Source organism: Tachyglossus aculeatus, chromosome 4, assembly GCF_015852505.1.
Source record: "Tachyglossus aculeatus isolate mTacAcu1 chromosome 4, mTacAcu1.pri, whole genome shotgun sequence".
In the NCBI taxonomy this organism is placed as follows: domain Eukaryota; kingdom Metazoa; phylum Chordata; class Mammalia; order Monotremata; family Tachyglossidae; genus Tachyglossus; species Tachyglossus aculeatus.
This window is the reverse complement of record NC_052069.1, coordinates 117,485,514-117,502,215: the sequence shown is the minus strand read 5'-3', so window position 1 is coordinate 117,502,215 and position 16,702 is coordinate 117,485,514. Positions and strand designations below refer to the sequence as shown.

General features: G+C 48.6%; 2 non-coding genes across 2 annotated transcripts; one reads left to right on the top strand and one right to left on the bottom strand.

Annotated features, from left to right (window-relative positions):
* Window positions 1–2,481: 2,481 nt before the first annotated feature.
* LOC119927772 lies at window positions 2,482–2,614 on the bottom strand. Its single transcript, XR_005450744.1, has one exon. It is a non-coding gene; the product is annotated as a small nucleolar RNA SNORA7 (small nucleolar RNA).
* A 10,758-nt stretch (window positions 2,615–13,372) lies between these two features.
* LOC119927774 lies at window positions 13,373–13,510 on the top strand. Its single transcript, XR_005450746.1, has one exon. It is a non-coding gene; the product is annotated as a small nucleolar RNA SNORA7 (small nucleolar RNA).
* Window positions 13,511–16,702: the final 3,192 nt, after the last annotated feature.

Genomic DNA, 16,702 nt, shown 5'->3' with positions numbered 1-16,702 from the left:
CCCAGGGAGCACTGGGCTGTGTCCCCTTACCCCAACCCCCTCACCCTCCCTCCACCTTTTCTGATGTTGCACATTTTCCTGAATTGATCCCCATCCCTGTTTTCAGATATTTAATAAACAGGGAGACGCATTAAGCCCAGTGCTGTCTGGAAGCAAGGGAACGGACCGGGTGATGTCTTGAAGTCCCTTCCAGCCTGAGGATTCTCCAATTGTTTGCCCCTTTTATTTTTTTAGTGGTATTTATTAATAATATTAATGATCATAATAATTATTATGGTATTTATTAAGCACTTACTATGTGCCAGGCACCGGTCTACATGTTTTGTTTTGTTGTCTGTCTCCCCTTTCTAGACTGTGAGCCCGTTGTTGGGTAGGGACCATCTCTATATGCTGCCGACTTGTATTTCTCCAGCGCTTAGTACAGTGCTCTGCACCCAGTAAGTGCTCAATAAATACGATTGAATGAATGAATACATGAATCCTAAGCGCTGGGGTAGATGCAAGGGAATTGGTTTGGACACGTTCCCTGTCCCACATAGGGCTCTCAGTCCTAATCCCCTTTTTACAGATGAGGTAACTGAGGCACAGAGAAGTGAAGTGGCTTTCCCAAGGTCACACGGCAGACAAGTGGTGGAACCAGGATTAGAACCCAGGTCCTCTGACTCTCAGTCCTGGCCTCCTTCTACTAAGTCTGGCTACATCTCTTGTTCCCTGTCAGGTCCATATTGGTGGTCCACTTTTGCCACCAAGAGTCAAGTAAGTTAGTGATTTTTATTGAGTGCCCTCTTTGGACAGAGTCCTGTACTGGTCAACACCTGGTCTCTGCCCTCGGGGAGCTTATGGTCTACAGGGGAACCTGGGAAAATGCAATTGCTTAAAGCATACATTAAATATGAAATGCAAGAGACAGGAACAGAAAACCTAAATGATACATGGGAAACACAAATCACAGAACTATTTGGGCCAAACTGCTGCTGGAGTGATTTGAATGACTGGAGCCAGGTAGAATGAATCTTGGAAGAAGTCACGGAGCATCCTGGTGTTTGGAAGAGTTTTGAAGGCGGCGACGGTTCTGGTTTGGTGAATAGGAGAGCATCCCACAGCAGTAATGATCTACCATTCTAGACTTGGGAGAGCCAGATTTTTTAATGGTATTTGTTAAGTGCTTACTATGTGTTAAACACCATTCTAAGCACTGGGGTAGGTACAAGTGAATTAGAATGGACACAGTCCCTGTCCCGTGCGGGGCTCACAATCTAAGTAGGAGGGAGAACAGGTTTTAAATCCCTCTTTCACAGTTGAGGAAACAGGCACAGAGAAGTTAAGTGACTTGCTCAAAGTCACACAGCAAGCAATTGGCAGAGCCGGTGTTAGAACCCAGGTCCTCCAGCTTCCAGGCCTGTACTCGTTCCGCTAGGCCGCTGTTCAGACCCTCCCTCTTCAACTGAGGTATGGACACACTGAATGAGGGAAGAGAAAGTGATGTGGGAGGAGGGAGCTCAGAAGCTGAGCTTGCCCAGAGTGAAGGGAGGGAGGGGAAGGATGAAGTAGAGAGGAGGAAGGAGGGGGAGTAGAAATATTTTGGTGCTGAAGGGTGAAACTCAGCTCCTGGTATCTCTTGAGGGGCAGCTGGATGGAGTCCACGCCCTTTCTCCTCTTTTCCTCTCTGGTCTCAGGAGATACAGCTTGAGGGCCTGAAAAGGAAAGTGTGAGGAATTGGAACAGCTCCTGATGAGAGAGAGGTGGCCAGGGGCAGCCCGCCTTCCTAGGAATTGTTATGTATGAGTTCCTGCCTCTTTCCCATACCTCCCCTCCCTCCCTTCACCCCAGAGGCCTGGGAAGGCTCAGCTCATCAGACAGAAGGAAAAGCTCCCAGTCTTTCTGGCTTTAGAGATCAGACTGATGCCAACAGTGCCTCCCTGCCAGCCTACAGACCTGTGGGGCTGGGTCCTACAGGGATGGGCCATAGGCTTAGCCTTCAAGATGGAGGCTCATCCCCAGAGAGGCTCACACAGAGAGGGCCCCATAAGAGTGAGGATGGAGCTCCCAGCCTTGGCACTTCCATCAAACTTGGGGACAGTAGGGATTGAGGGGCAGCTGGATGGGCTTAGCCCTGGCCTCAACTGATCAATGGTAATTATTGAGTGCTTACTACTCATTCATTCATTCAATCATATTTATTAAGCCCTTACTGTGTGCAAGACACTCTGTACTAAGCACTCACTGTGTGCAGAATACTGTACTAAGTGCTTTTGTCTTGTCTTATGCCGTCGAGTCGTTTCCGACCCAGAGCGACACCACGGACACATCTCTCCCAGAACGCCCCGCTCTCCATCTACTGTCATTCTGGTAGTGTATCCATTGAGTTTTGTTGGTAAAAATAGGGAAGTGGTTTACCACTGCCACCTTCCACACAGTAAACTCGAGTCTCCGCCCTCGACTCTCTCCCATGCCACTGCTGCCTGGCACGGGTGAGTTTTGACTTGTAGCAGAGTGCCTTCCACTCGCTAGCCACCGGCCAAGCTAGGAATGGATATGCCTCTGCTTGACTCTCCCTCCTGTAACCGAGACTGGTAGAGTACTAGAAACTCTCCAGGTGCAACCCTGAAAGGGGAGTAACCACTTAACAAGTATTATTAATAGTATTCTTGGTGTTATTATGCTTGGAAACAGCTTTCTAGAATCTCCCTCAGTTTCTAAGGGTTTGTTGGAGACCACAGATGAGCCAGGGTGAGAGCCCAGCTCTAACAGCAGTGGTTGAAAACAGTGGCTTCACCCCCGGCTGGAAACACAGAGCGGGCAGGATGGGCAGGCAGGGGCAACCATTACTGTCACAGAATTGGCCTCAGTGATGGAGACAGTCATCCAGACAGGGAGGCAGAAAGAGGCCATAGAAATCAGAGAGGGAAAAAACTTGAAGAGGTCAACCAGTCCTGTTCCTTCCCCTGGGCAAGGCCCCGTCTAAGTCATCCAGGGCAGGTGGGTGTCTCCTCCTTTAAAAGTTACCAACGCTGAAAACTCCACAACGTCCCTCAGAAGTCGCTTCAGGACTTGATCCCTGACTGACAGTCAGGAAATTCTTCCCTACATCAAACCAAATTCTTTCATTGCAGTGGAAGCCCATTTCCTCTTTTTTGGTCCCTTGGGGAGCAGGAGAACAGTCAGTCACAGTCTCCACTTAGGGCCCCTTGGAGGCCAGGAAACTCCACTCAGTCAATCATTCAATGGTATTTATTGAGCATTTTTAAGGTGCACAAAGCACTGTTCTAAGCTCTTGGAAGAGTTTAATCTAATAGAGTTTGTAATCACTAACTACTTGCCCACAAGGAGGTTAGAGTCTAGAGGAGAACCTTACAATTTCCTTCCCTCTAGTCTAAGCAACTCAAAACATTTTTAGCCTACCTTCATAGAACTTACTGTTCTGGGCACTTGATATTCACCCAACACTGAGCCCTTAACACTAAACAGCGTGGCTTAGTGGAAAGAGTACAGGCTTGGGAGTCAGTGGTCATGGGTTCGAATTCCTATTCCGCCACTTGTCAGCTGTGGGACTTTGGGCAAGTCCCTTAACTTCTGTATGCCTCAGTTACCTCATTTGTAAAATGGGGATTAAGATTGTAAGCCCCACATAGGACAACCTGATAACCTTGTATCTACCACAGCACTTAGAACAGTGCTTGGCACGTAGTAAGTGCTTAACAAATACCATCATTATTATTATTATGTACATATCCATAATTTATTTATATTAATATCTGTCTCCCCATCTAGCCTGTAAGCTCCTTATGGGAAAGGGATAGTGTGTACCTGTTCCGTTATATTATACTCTCCCAAGTGCTTTGTAGTGTTCTGCACCCAGTAGCATCTCAATAAGAGAAGCAGCATGGCCTAACGGAAAGAGCAAGGGCCTGAAAGTCCCAGGTTCCAGGTTCAAATTCAGACTCTGCCACAAGTCTACTGTGTGACTTTGAGCAAGTCATTTAACTTCTCTGGGCCTGTTAGCTCTTCTGTGAAACAGGGATTCAATTCTACTGCCTCTTATTTATGTTGTGAACCCTAGGTGGGAAAGGGACTGTGTCTGACCTGATTAACTTTTATCTAACCCGGTGCTTTGAACAGTGCTCAGCACATAGTAAGAGCTTAACAAATGTTATTATCATTATTATATGCCAATGATTGAATACTGTCCAATTTTATTACTCTTCTCTGTATCCTCTCCAGTTCCTCCATATCCCTTACCAAACCTCTGATCTTTTTTGCTTTTTTGCTTTTTTTGTGGTATTTTTTAAGCAACACCTATGTGCCAGGCATTGTTCTAAGCACTGCGGTAGATACAAGCTAATCAGGTTGGACACATTTTCAGTCTCATGGGGGCTCACAGTCTTAATCCCCATTTTACAGACGAGGTAACTGAGGCCCAGAGAAGCTAAGTGACTTGCCCTAGGTCACCCAGCAGGCAACTGGCAGAGTCAGGATTAGAACCTAGGTCCTTCTGACTCCCGGGCCAATGTTTTATCCACTAGACCATGCTGCTTCCTCACTTAACAGAAGGGGAGACTGAGGCCCACAGGGGGATGCCCCAGGCCCATCATGGGGCAGAGACCCGTGTGGTCTTGGGATCTCCCTTGCTGATGTCGGGGGGGGGGGGGGGGGGGGGGGGGGGGGGGGGGAGGCACAAGGCCGGTGCCCAGGGAACGTCAGAGCCTGGAGGCCCAGCCCACCAGCCCAGCCTGGGCCAGAGGAAGGGACCGTCGTCAAAATAAAGCAGAAGCTGCCGAGAAGTGGGAGAGGAAGGAAGCGAGAGCAGCAAAGGGCCCAGATGTCGCCTCTCTCCCCATTGCATGAGGGGCTGGAGAGTAAACAGGAAGAGCTCCAAGTTCCATGATGTGGAGGGGGCAGGAATGGTGTGGTGGCGGGGCGGGGGTGGGGGGTGGGGGGGGACTGCAGGGGGATGGGGCCGCCTCCAGGGAGGGGCAGTTCCCGGAGCCTGAGGAGAGAGAGATGGCGGCTGTGGGGGCTTGGTCTCTCCCTCTGACAGGTGGGGGAAGAAAGGGGCTGCCTGCTGAAAACTCAGAAGCCCTCACCCCCTCTGAAAAACGTCCACCCCAGCAACTTCTCCTCCACCTCCTCCTCCTCTTTCCTCTTCCCCACCTCCTCCTGCTCCTCCTCTTCTCCTTCTGAATTTCTTGTGCCCTGGCTTGAGGGCCCAACTCTTGGTTGGGGAGGAAAGGGATAATGCCATCTCTTATCCCCTCCATTCACCCTCTCCCACTGCTCCTCACCCTTCCCTCCCAGAGAGCATCAGTTGGGGGTGAGAAGGACTCCCCGGGACTAGGGCTATGAGAAGGTGGGAAGGAAGAGCAGAGGCATTTCGGGGTTCTGGCCGGTCTGAGGGACCTGGGTTCCCCGGAGTCCGCGTTCAGACCCTTGTGGAGCTGGGCCGTCCAGCTGGCCAGCCCGCCCCCTCCTCCGTCGGGGAGAGAGGCCGCGGCGCCCGTCCGGAGCCTGGACAGGCCTGCCCGTGGCCCTGCCCCTCCAGATCAGATAAGCGCTCCGGGGACAATGGAGAATACAAACAGGGAGCTGGGGGCTTGGGTTCCCCCGGGTGCGGGAGGTGGCCCAGACAGACCTCAGGCGCCTACCCAGGCGGGGGCTCAGGAGGCCGGACGCCTGGGTTCAGTTTCTCCATCACTCGCTCTCCTCTGGGCCTGGTGTCCTTGCCCAGGAAAGACGGGAGATGGGTGCCCAAGCCCCTCTCAGGAAGAGGGTTCTTCTGCCACCACTGGCCCTGCTTCCTCTTCCCTAGCCTGCCCTCACGCCCCGCTCCCCACTGCTCGGACCTCAGGGTGCCTTTCTTCCTCATCTCTGAGCCCTGGGTGACCCCGGGCCCGTTCCCCAGAACAGCACAGAGGGAAAGGCCAAGGAGACGGACATCAGGATAAGGAGCCCCTCACCAGAGTCAGCCAGTCAGTCTATTGTATTTATCGAGCACTTACTGTGTGCAGAACACAGTACTGAGCACTTGGGAGAGTACCACATAACAATAAACAGACTCATTCCCTGCCCACAACGAGCTTACAGTCTAGAGGAGGTGAGCGGAGAGGTCAAGCTGGCTGGCCATGCTCTGACATAAGCCAGAGCGGCTAACGGACTGGAGAAAGGGCCGAGTGTGAACACAGGGAAGTAGGGGAATGACATAGTACCAGGATTCTAGGCTGAGAAGCAAGAGAAATGGATTTAAATTCATTCAGTCAGTCAGTCATATTTATTGTGTGCTTACTGTGTGCAGAGCACTGTACTAGGCGCTTGGGAGAGTACAATACGACAATTTAAATGAAGTTGCAGCAGGAGGGATTTGGCTTCTCAAGCGCTTAGTACAGTGCTCTGCACACAGTAAGTGCTCAATAAATACAATTGATTGATTGATTGATTAGACACTAAAAAGAATTCCCTGCCAGAGAGGATTACTGCCCCCAGGAGCTGGTTATGGAGGGAGGTTGGGGCAACTGGGTTCCCACTGGCTTGGAATGGGGCAGATCGTTCCTGCTGGGAGGCAGGGAGATGGCCGATATGACCCTGAGCTGGGAATCCTGAATGCCTGATCGGTCCGTGATTAGGCTGGGGTGGGTCGCTGGGCCAGGATTCGGTTCTCTCATTTGGCAGAGGGGGAACCTAAGAGCGACGGGAAGGGCTATGGGCCCCACCAGATGCTAGAGGTGCTCCACGCTGAAGGCACAATGGTCCTGGGGGGTCTCCTCTCCCCTCCGGAAGCTATGGAGTGTTCAAAGCAGGATGGGAAATGGGAGGGAGTTGTGGGGCAGGATGGGAAACTGGAGGGAGTAGAGGGGCAGGATGCGGGGGCTGCCGATCCGCTCCCACAACGAAAGACCGAAAAGTCCCGTGCCTTCCCCCACCCCATCTCCTCCCGCACGGCCACGATGCTGGGGCAGGAAGCCGCCTGACCCGGGGGACCCCGCGGAGGGGTTGAGGCGCCTTCTGACGCCTCTGGCCACGGGCCGGGGCTGGAGACAAGAGTCTGGCCTGGCCGGTCCCCCGAGGCCTCTCCTGCCTTCTCCCCATGGCCAGCGGCCAGCATCCAGTGAGAGGGAGGGCCTCCTCCCATTGAAGCCTCCACACAGTTCCTACCTAGGCCGGAGAGGAGCTGCCCCCCCCTTCCCCCATCCATCTCCCCTCCGGACCGCCCAGGTCAGCGAGGGGAGAGGAAAGGACCAGGTTAGCTCATTAGTCTGATGGGCAGTCAAGGCAGTTGTAAGCTCTTTTCCATCTGTCCCCTCTGGCAGCGGCAAACAACAGTCAATTTCGGAAACCGGCCCCTCACCAAGTCGATGGAGATGGGGTGGGAAGGAAAAAAGGTTAATGAATCTCTCCCGGGCCAGCCTTCTGATAGAGCCAGCCAGCGCGGGCGCTAGCAAGGGCCTTGTCGAAGGCTCAGTTGGCCAAGAAGTCCATCATCATCATCAATCGTATTTATTGAGCGCTTACTATGTGCAGAGCACTGTACTAAGCGCTTGGGAAGTACAAATTGGCAACATATACAGACAGTCCCTACCCAACAGTGGGCTCACAGTCTAAAAGTCCAGAGTCCTGTGTTCTTGCTCTTAATATGACTTGCTTTGTGTCCTTGGATAACTTACTTCATCTCTCTCTCTCTCTCTTTTTTAATGGTATTTGTTAAGCACTTACTCTGGGCCAGGTACTATTCTAAGCACTGGGGTAGAAACAAGATAAGCAAATTGGACACAGCCTATGTCCCACCTGGGGCTCACAGTCTTAATCCCCATTTTACAGATGAAGTGACTGAGGCACAGAGAAGTGAAGTGACTTGCGCAAAGTCACAGAGCAGATAAGTGGTGGAACTGGGATAAGAACCCAGGTCCTTCTGAAGTCCAGGCCTGTGCTCTTTCCACTAGGCCATGCTGCTTCTCTGGGTCTTAGTGTCTTGCTTAGACCTCTCTGGGCCTTACACAAGGAATGTGTCTGCTAATTCTGTTGTATTGTGCTCTCTCAGGCACTTAGTACAGTGCCCTGCACATAGTAAATACCATTGATTGATTGAATGATTGAACCATATCCATTCCTACTCACATAACTGGTATGTGGGGAGGAAATTTGGGATACGGGGCAGCTTTTCATGCCCATCCAGGGCCTCCTCCCCATCACCATCCAAATCAGATAGCAGCTAAACTTCAGTGTTCCCCCACAAGCTAATCTCACTCACCCTAACTGCCTGGCCACAGTTCCTGAGCCATCTCAGCGCACCCCCTCCACTTCAGCTCCATGCCTGCCCTTCATGGGGCTCACAGTCTAAACCCCCATTTTACAGATGAGGTAACTGAGGCCCAGAGCCAGTAAATGACTTGCCTAAGGTCACACAACAGACAAGCATCAGAGCCAGGATTGGAACCCAGGTCCTTCTGACTCCCATGCCAGTGCTCCCAGGCCCATCCACTAGACTGTAAGCTCACTGTGGGCAGGGAACCTGTCTATTTATTGTTACATTGTACTCTTCCAAGTGCTTAGTTCAGTGCTCTGAACCCAACAAGCATTCAATAAATACAATTGGCTAACTCTATCCACTAGGCCATGCTGCTTTCTGTTTGCTGAAGGATGTAACCAGGGTCCCGGAGGCAAGTGTTGGAATGTCCTTGTGATGCTCGAAGAAAATCTTTCAATCCAACAGACTTCAGGCAGCAATGAAAGTCCTAGAAAGTCACCCAAGGGTTGCTTTGTCTAATAAGTATGTGCACAAGAAAGCAAAAGACATTTCATGTTGGTTCTCAAAATATGCTCCCCAAGAAACCTAACCCTTCTCACCACGTCAGATACTTGCTCCCCCTTTTTCCCCTGTCCACCTTAACTGTCATCTCCAACCTCTCATGCTCTGCTGACTCCTCCCCCTCTACCTTCAAATATGCTCCAGCTCTCCCATACCTTGAAAAGCCTTCTCAACATCCCATCCCATCCTCCAGCTCTCTCTCTATCTCCCTCCTCCTGTTCTCACCCAAACTAATAGAACAGGTTATTCATTCCAGTGTACTTATTGAAAGGTTACAGTGGGCAGAGCACTGTACTAAGCACTTGGGAAAGTACAATACAACTATAAGCAGTGATATTCCCTGCCCACAACAAGCTTACAGTTTAGATAAACCCTTTCTGCCTTCTCTTTTTCTCTACCAACTTTCTTCTGGACCTACTGCAATCTGGTTTTCAGATTGCAGATTTCACTCAATTAATTAATCAATCAGAGGCATTTATTGAGTTCTTACAGTGTGCTGAGCCCAGGCAGACTATCCCCATCAGGCCACACTGCTTCTCCTCAGGCACCCTACTTCTTATGTTACCATTGCATCTGTATCTTTCCTCCTCTTTCTCTGTACATACAAAACTTGGGCCTGCCTGCCTCCCACCATTAAATTGTAAATTCCTCAGATAGGGATTATGTCTGTTATTTTTATTGTAGTCTTCCAAGCGCCTAGAACAGGGTATTGCACACAGTAGGTGCTCCAGAAAAACGAATGATTAAAAAGAAAGAGAGAAAGAAAGAACGAAAGAAGGAAGGAAGGAAGGGAGGAAGGGAGGGAGGGAGGAAGGAAGGAAGGAAGGAAGGAAGGAAGGAAGGAAGGAAGGAAGGAAGGGAGGGAGGGAGGGAGGGAGGGAGGAAGGAAGGAAGAAAGGAAGGAAGGAAGGAAGGAAGGAAGGAAGTAAGGAAGGAAGGAAGGAAGGAAGGAAGGAAGGAAGGAAGGAAGGTAGGAAGGAAGGAAGGAAGGAAGGAAGGAAGGAAGGAAGGAAGGAAGGAAGGAATGAAAGAAAAGAAGGAAGGAAGGAAGGAAGGAAGGGAGGAAGGAAGGAAGGAAGGAAGGAAGGAAGGAAGGAAGGAAGGAAGGAAGGAAGGAAGGAAGGAAGGAAGGAAGGAAAGAAAAGAAGTGAGAAAAAAGAAAAAGTGAGAGAAAAAGGATGGATGAATGAATAAAAGATTGACAAATGGAGTGAGTGAATAAGTGGAGTGAATAATTGATAGCACTTCCGTATTCTTCCAAGTCTTTAGTATAGTGCTCTGCACTCAGTAGAAGCTGAATAATACTACTGGTTGATTGATGGATGATTAGGTCTGGGGCAGATGGAAGAGAAGTGGGAGAACTGAAGAGCAGAGGAGAAAGATGCCACTGGGGATGCGGGGGAGGGACAGCAGTGGGGGAGGCTTAGCCCTGGAGAGGAGGGGAGAAGGGGAGAAGACTCTGTTGGGCACCTAAGCACAATGAGGTATGAGACACCTTTGGGAACTGCTGGCCTGGTTTGAAGTAATGCCAGGTTTCAATCTGGCTGGCGGATTTCCCTCTGGCGGACCTGGCAGAGATCAGGCAACAAGTGAGGAAGATACAAGGCCCTCCAGGTAATGGCAGAGAGATCAATCAATCAATCAGAGGTATTTATTGAGCATTTACTCTATGCAGAGCACTGTACTAGTGCTTAAGAGAGTACGATACAACAGAATTAGCAGACATGCTTCCTGTCCATAACAATCTTCCTTGCGCACTGAGAAGGAAAGTAGTTATAGGATTGCTAGACTGTAAACTCCTCCTGTAGACTGTATGCTCCTTGTGGACAGGAAACATGTCTACAAACTCTGTTGTCTACCAACTCTGATTTGTTTTTGCTTTTTTTTCAGTGATATTTATTAAGGGCTTACTATGTGTCAAGCACTGTAGTAAGTGCTGGGGTAGATATGAGGTAATCCGGTTAGACACAGTTCAAGTCCCACATGGGGCTCACAGTCTTAATCCCCATTTTACAAATGAGGTCACTGAGGCATAGAGAAGTGAAGTGACTTCCCCAAGTTCGCATGGGGCTGTGACCAATCCGATCACCTTTTATCTACCCCAACATCTAGTACAGTGCCTGGCACATAGTAAGTACTTAATAAATACCACAGTTATTTTGCCTATTTATGAAGGTGTGTACATGTAGATGTATTCATGCAAACGTGCACGTGTTTGTGTAATCATGTGGGTGAATGTAAGTGTGAATGAGTGGGTGTGATGGCACGTGTGTGTGCGTGTGTGTGTGTGTGCTTGCACACATACATGGCTGGCTCTGGGGGTGGGGCTGGGAAGCTTGGGGGTGGGGTTCAGGTGGGATTGAAGGCCGAGGGCAGGACCACTCACTAGATTCTAAACTCATTTTGTGCCCAGATTGTGTCTGCCAACTCTATTGTAGTGTACTCTCCAAAGTGCTTAGTTCAGAGTTCTACACCCATTAAGCACTCAGTAAATGCCATTGATTGATTAACCAGCAGATTCAAGGAAGAATTCTCCCCGGGGCTGTGGTTTGGCTCTCCTCATTCCTTCCTAATTCGGGGGCAGTGACTGGTTCCCCTGATGACTTCAACTGCAGTTTCCCTTCCGCGCATCTTTCCGCACACCCCCTGGGCTGAGCGGTGCCCCAACTGTTCTTCTGGTCTCCCTCTTACGGCACTGGTTGAACTGGGATGTCCAGCTTACACAGGGGGAAAGCTGACATCCACATCTGGACAACCGGACCATTCAGGGGAGGGGTGGAGTGGGGGTTGGGGGGAGGTAATGACTGTCAAAATTTCAGAAAAATGACCTGTGTGACGGAATAAAATACAAACTGAAGTTAGGGGAGGCTGGAGGCAGGGAGACCTATGAGGAGGCTGATACGGGACATGATAAGCACCTGCTGCAGAGTGGTGGCCATCTGGATGGAGAAGAAAAGGAGGATTTGGGAAATTCAGAAGAAAGACGGACAGGAATGAGAGAGTGTGAAAATTGAAAGACTAAGAAGTCAAAGATAATGCCAAGGTTGAGGGCTTTGGAGATGAGGGGATGGAGGTGTTGTCAACTGGGATGGGAAAGTTAGGTGGCGGAAGAGGTTTGGGAGGGAAGACTAGTTTTTGATGTTGAGTATGAGGTTCCAGTGATATAATAGCCAGGTGGAGATGACTTGGAGGTGAGAGGAAATACGAGATTGTAGATGGGGAAAGAGGTAGGGATTTGCAAAATAGATTTGGAGTCATCTGCATAGTAGTAGTTGTTGTTGTTGTTATGTATAGTAGTAGTAATAGTATTTATTAATCATTTATTATGGGCAGAACACTGTAATAATTATAACTGTGGTATTTGTTAAGCACTTAGTATGTGGCAAGCACTGTACTAAGTGCTAGAGTAGAAACGAGATAATAATAATATAATAATAATGATAATAATGGCATTTATTAAGTGCTTACTATGTGCAAAGCACTCTTCTAAGCACTGAGGAGGCTACAAGGTGATCAGGTTGTCCCACAGGTGGCTTACAGTCAATCCCCATTTTACAGATGAGGTAACTGAGGCACAGAGAAGTGAAGTGACTTGCCCAAAGTCACACAGCTGACAATTGGTGGAGCCGGGATTTGAACCCATGACCACTGACTCCTAAACCCATTCTCTTTCCACTGAGCCACACTGCTTCTCTAATCTAATAATCAGGTCCCACATGGGGCTCACATTCTAAGTAGGAGGGAAAACAGGTTTTACAGATGAGGGAACTGAGGACACAGAGAAGTCAAGTGAACCTAGTGAAGAAGTCAGAGAAGCCCAAGGTCAGACAGCAGATAAGTGGCAGAGCCAGGATTAGAAGTCGGGTCCTTTGACGTCCACACCTCTGCTCTTTCCATTAGATCACGCCGTTTCTCAGCACTGTACCAAGTGCTGGGAGAAAATACACAGGGACAGACACAGTCCCTGTCCCTCATAGAAGATGACTGCAGGATTACAATTATGTCGCTAGATTGTAAACTCTATGAAGACAAGGCTCTTATGGACCTACAGTATACTTCCCAAGCACTTAGTACAGTGCTCTGCACACAGTAAGTGCTCAATAAATACGATTGAGCGAATGAATGAATGAATTCTCCCAGGTGCTTAGTACAATACTAAGTGCTTGGGAAGCAGTGTGGTCTAGTGGAACAAATGCAGGCCTGAGAGTTAGAGGACCCAGGTTCTAATCCCAACTCTGGCACTTACCTGCTGTGTGACCTTGGACAAGTCTCTTAAATTCTCTCTGCTTCAGTTACCTCGTCTGTAAAATGGTGATTAAGACTGTGAGCCCAATGTGGGACATGGATGGTGTCCAACCTGATTATCTTGTATCTACCCCTGTGCTTAGTACAGTGTCTAGCACATAATAAGTACTTAATATCCTAACCCCCCCACCACAAAAACAAAAAAAAAAACCCTTCTAAGTGCCTCTGTTCCCTCATCTGCAAAATGAGTATTCAATTACCTGTTTTCCCTCCTACTTAGAATGTGAGCCCCATGTGGGACCTGATTATCTTGTATCTACCCCAGGATTTCCCCTCTCAGAATCACACCTGGAGAGTTTCCAGTACTCTACCAGTCTCAGCTATGGGAGGGAGAGTCAAGTAGAGGCATATCCATTCCATTCCTAGCTTGGGCAGTGGCTAGTGAAGGGAAGGCAATCTGCTACAACTCAAAATTCACCTGTGTTGGGCAGCAGCAAGCATGGGAGAGAGAGTCCAGGTTAGAGACTCAAATTTACTGCAAGGAAGGAGATAATGGTAAACCACATAAGGAATTTTACCAAGATAACTCTATGGATACACTACCAGAGCGATTGTAGATGGAGCTGGGGCGTTCTGGAATAGATTTGTCCATGGCGTCACTATGGTTTGGAGCATAAGACAAGACTGCAGCACTTAGGACTGTGTTTAGCCCATAGTAAACACTTAAATACAGCAATTATTATTCTAAGCACTGGGGTAGATACAGGCTAATTGGGTGAGACACAGTCCCTGTCTCACATAAGGCTCACAGTCTTAATCCCCATTTTACAGATAAAGGAACTGAGGGATAGAGAAATTAAGTGATTTGCCCAAGATCACATCGCAGGCAAGTGGAGGATCGAGGTTTAGAACTCACTATATTACACTTCTTCCAGCTGCTTCCCCCTTCCTCTTCGGCCTTGTATTGTATCCACCCCAGCACTTAGCAGTGCTTGGTATAGAGTAAGCACTTAACTAATAACATAAAAACAAGTATTATTATCATTATTCTCTCCTTCCCCGAACTGTGCCATGACACTCACCCCTTAAGGTGAAGACTCTTTTCACTCTATACTCACTTCCTTTAGACAGCTCATCTGCTTCCATGGTTTCAGATACCACCTCAGTCAATGATAATAATAATAATAATAATAATAATGGCATTTATTAAGTGCTTACTATGTGCAAAGCACTGTTCTAAGTGCTGGGGAGGTTACAAGGTGATCAGGTTGTCCCACAGGGGGCTCACAGTCTTAATCCCCATTTTACAGATGAGGTTACTGAAGCACAGAGAAGTTAATAATAATAATGGCATTTATTAAGCGCTTACTATGTGCAAAGCACTGTTCTAAGCGCTAGGGTAGATACAAGCTAATCAAGTTGTCCCTTTTGGGGCTCACAGACTTAATCCCCATTTTCCAGATGAGAGAACTGAGGCCCAGAGAAGTGAAGTGACTGGCCCAAAGTCACACAGCTGACAAGTGGCGGAGCCGGGATTTGAACCCATGACCTCTGACTCCAAAGCCCGGGCTCTTTTCCACTGAGCCATGCTGCTTCTTAATAAATGTCAGTCAATCAATGACATTGATTGAACCCTATGTGCACAGTAATTTCATCATCAGTGGTGTTTACTGAGCACTTTCTGTGTGCAGAGGACTGTACTAAGCACTTGGGAAAGTACAATAAAACATAGTTGGTATTATCATTATTACTGTTCTAAGTTCTGGGGGAATACAGGGTGATTAAGGTTGTCCCATGTGGAGCTCACAGTCTTAGTCTCCATTTTGCATATGAGGGAACTGAGGCACAGCTGACAAGTGGCAGAGCCGGGATTGGAACCCATGACCTCTGACACCCAGGCCCGTGCTCTTTCCACTGAGCCACGCTGCTTCTCAAGCCTGTCACCTTGACATGGTGCTCAGCTTATCCCTCATTTGGTAACCTTGGCATTATCCTCGGCTCATCCTTCATTCAACCTGCATATTCAATTTATCACCAAATCCTGGAGGTTTCATCTTCACATTTCTAAAATCCACCCTTTCCTCTCCATCCAAACTGCTACGCCACAGATCCAAGCACTTATCCTACCCTGAAGGGATGGGAATTTGGCTGGTTGTAGAGCATAGAGCAGCAGCCTGGGAGTCAGAAGGTTATGTGGTCTAATCCCAGCTCTACCACTCGATTCCTGCATGGACTTGGGCAAATCACTTCACTTCTCTGTGCCTCAGTTCCCTCATCTGTAGAATGGGAGTTGGGACCGTGAGCCCTATGCGGGACGGGGACTGTGTCCAACCCTATTTGCTTGTATCCAATCCAGTTAGTATAGTGCCTTGCATATAGGAAGCGCTTAACAAATACCATAATAATAATAATAATGACTAACAATAATGGGCTCATAATCCTGGACCACACCAGACACTGACCCTATTCCCTCCCCTCGATTCTCCTCCATCCTCCTCAACCAAACACTGGCCCTATTTTCCCTCCCCTTACAGCAGACATTGGTCCTATTTTACCTCCAGGTAGGATCTTAGGCGCACATTCTTCACAGGTCCAAGGGCAGAGATGTTGCAGAATGGAGAGCAAGCTAGGGAAAAAAGGGCTCAATTGGGGAAGGTCTCTTGGAGGAGACTGACTTTGGAAGGTGGGGAGAGTAGCTGTCTGGTGTAGATGGAGCGGGGAGGAATTCCAGGCCAGAGGAAGGATATGGGAAGGGGGTCGGCAGCGAGCGAGGTAGCGCTAGAGGAGCAAAGCATGCAAACTGGGTTGTAATAGGAAATCAGTGAGGTGAGGTAGGATAGGGCGAGTTGAGGGAGAGCATTAAAACTGACGGTAAGGAGTTCTGTTTGATCCCCATTTTACAGATGAGGTGACTGAGGCATAGCGAACCTAAGTGACTTGTCCAATATCACACAGCAAACAAGCGGTAGAGGAAGGGTCAGAACCCAGGTCCTCTGACTCCTGGACTCGGGTTCTAACCACTAGATCCCATGGCTTCTTATTCTTAGGCCTGTCTTCCTGTGAGAATGGGTACCGCATGTTTATCATGGAGGAGAGTAGTACTATTACAATAATAATTATACTTGTTAAGCCCTTACTATGTACCAAACACTGTTCTACGTTCTGGGGTAGATACAAGTTAATTCCCAGACTGAGCCCCCTCCTTCCTCTCCCCCTTCTCCCCCTTCCCATCCCCCCCTGCCTGTATATATGTATATATGTTTGTGCATATTTATTACTCTATTTATTTATTTATTTTACTTGTACATATTTATTCTATTTATTTTATTTTGTTAATATGTTTTGTTTTGTTGTCTGTCTCCCCCTTCTAGACTGTGAGCCCGCTGTTGGGTAGGGACTGTCTCTATATGTTGCCAACTTGTACTTCCCAAGCGCTTAGTACAGTGCTCTGCACACAGTAAGTGCTCAATAAATACGATTGAATGAATGAATGAATGACTGTAAGCTCATCCTCTAGACTGTATGGTGTACTGTGGACAGGGAACACGATTGTATTTATTGAGTGCTTACTGTGCGCAGAGCATTGTACTAAGCTCTTGGGAGAGTGCAATACAATAGACTGCAGAGGCCCTCCCTCTATACGAAGCACCGAGCTAAGTT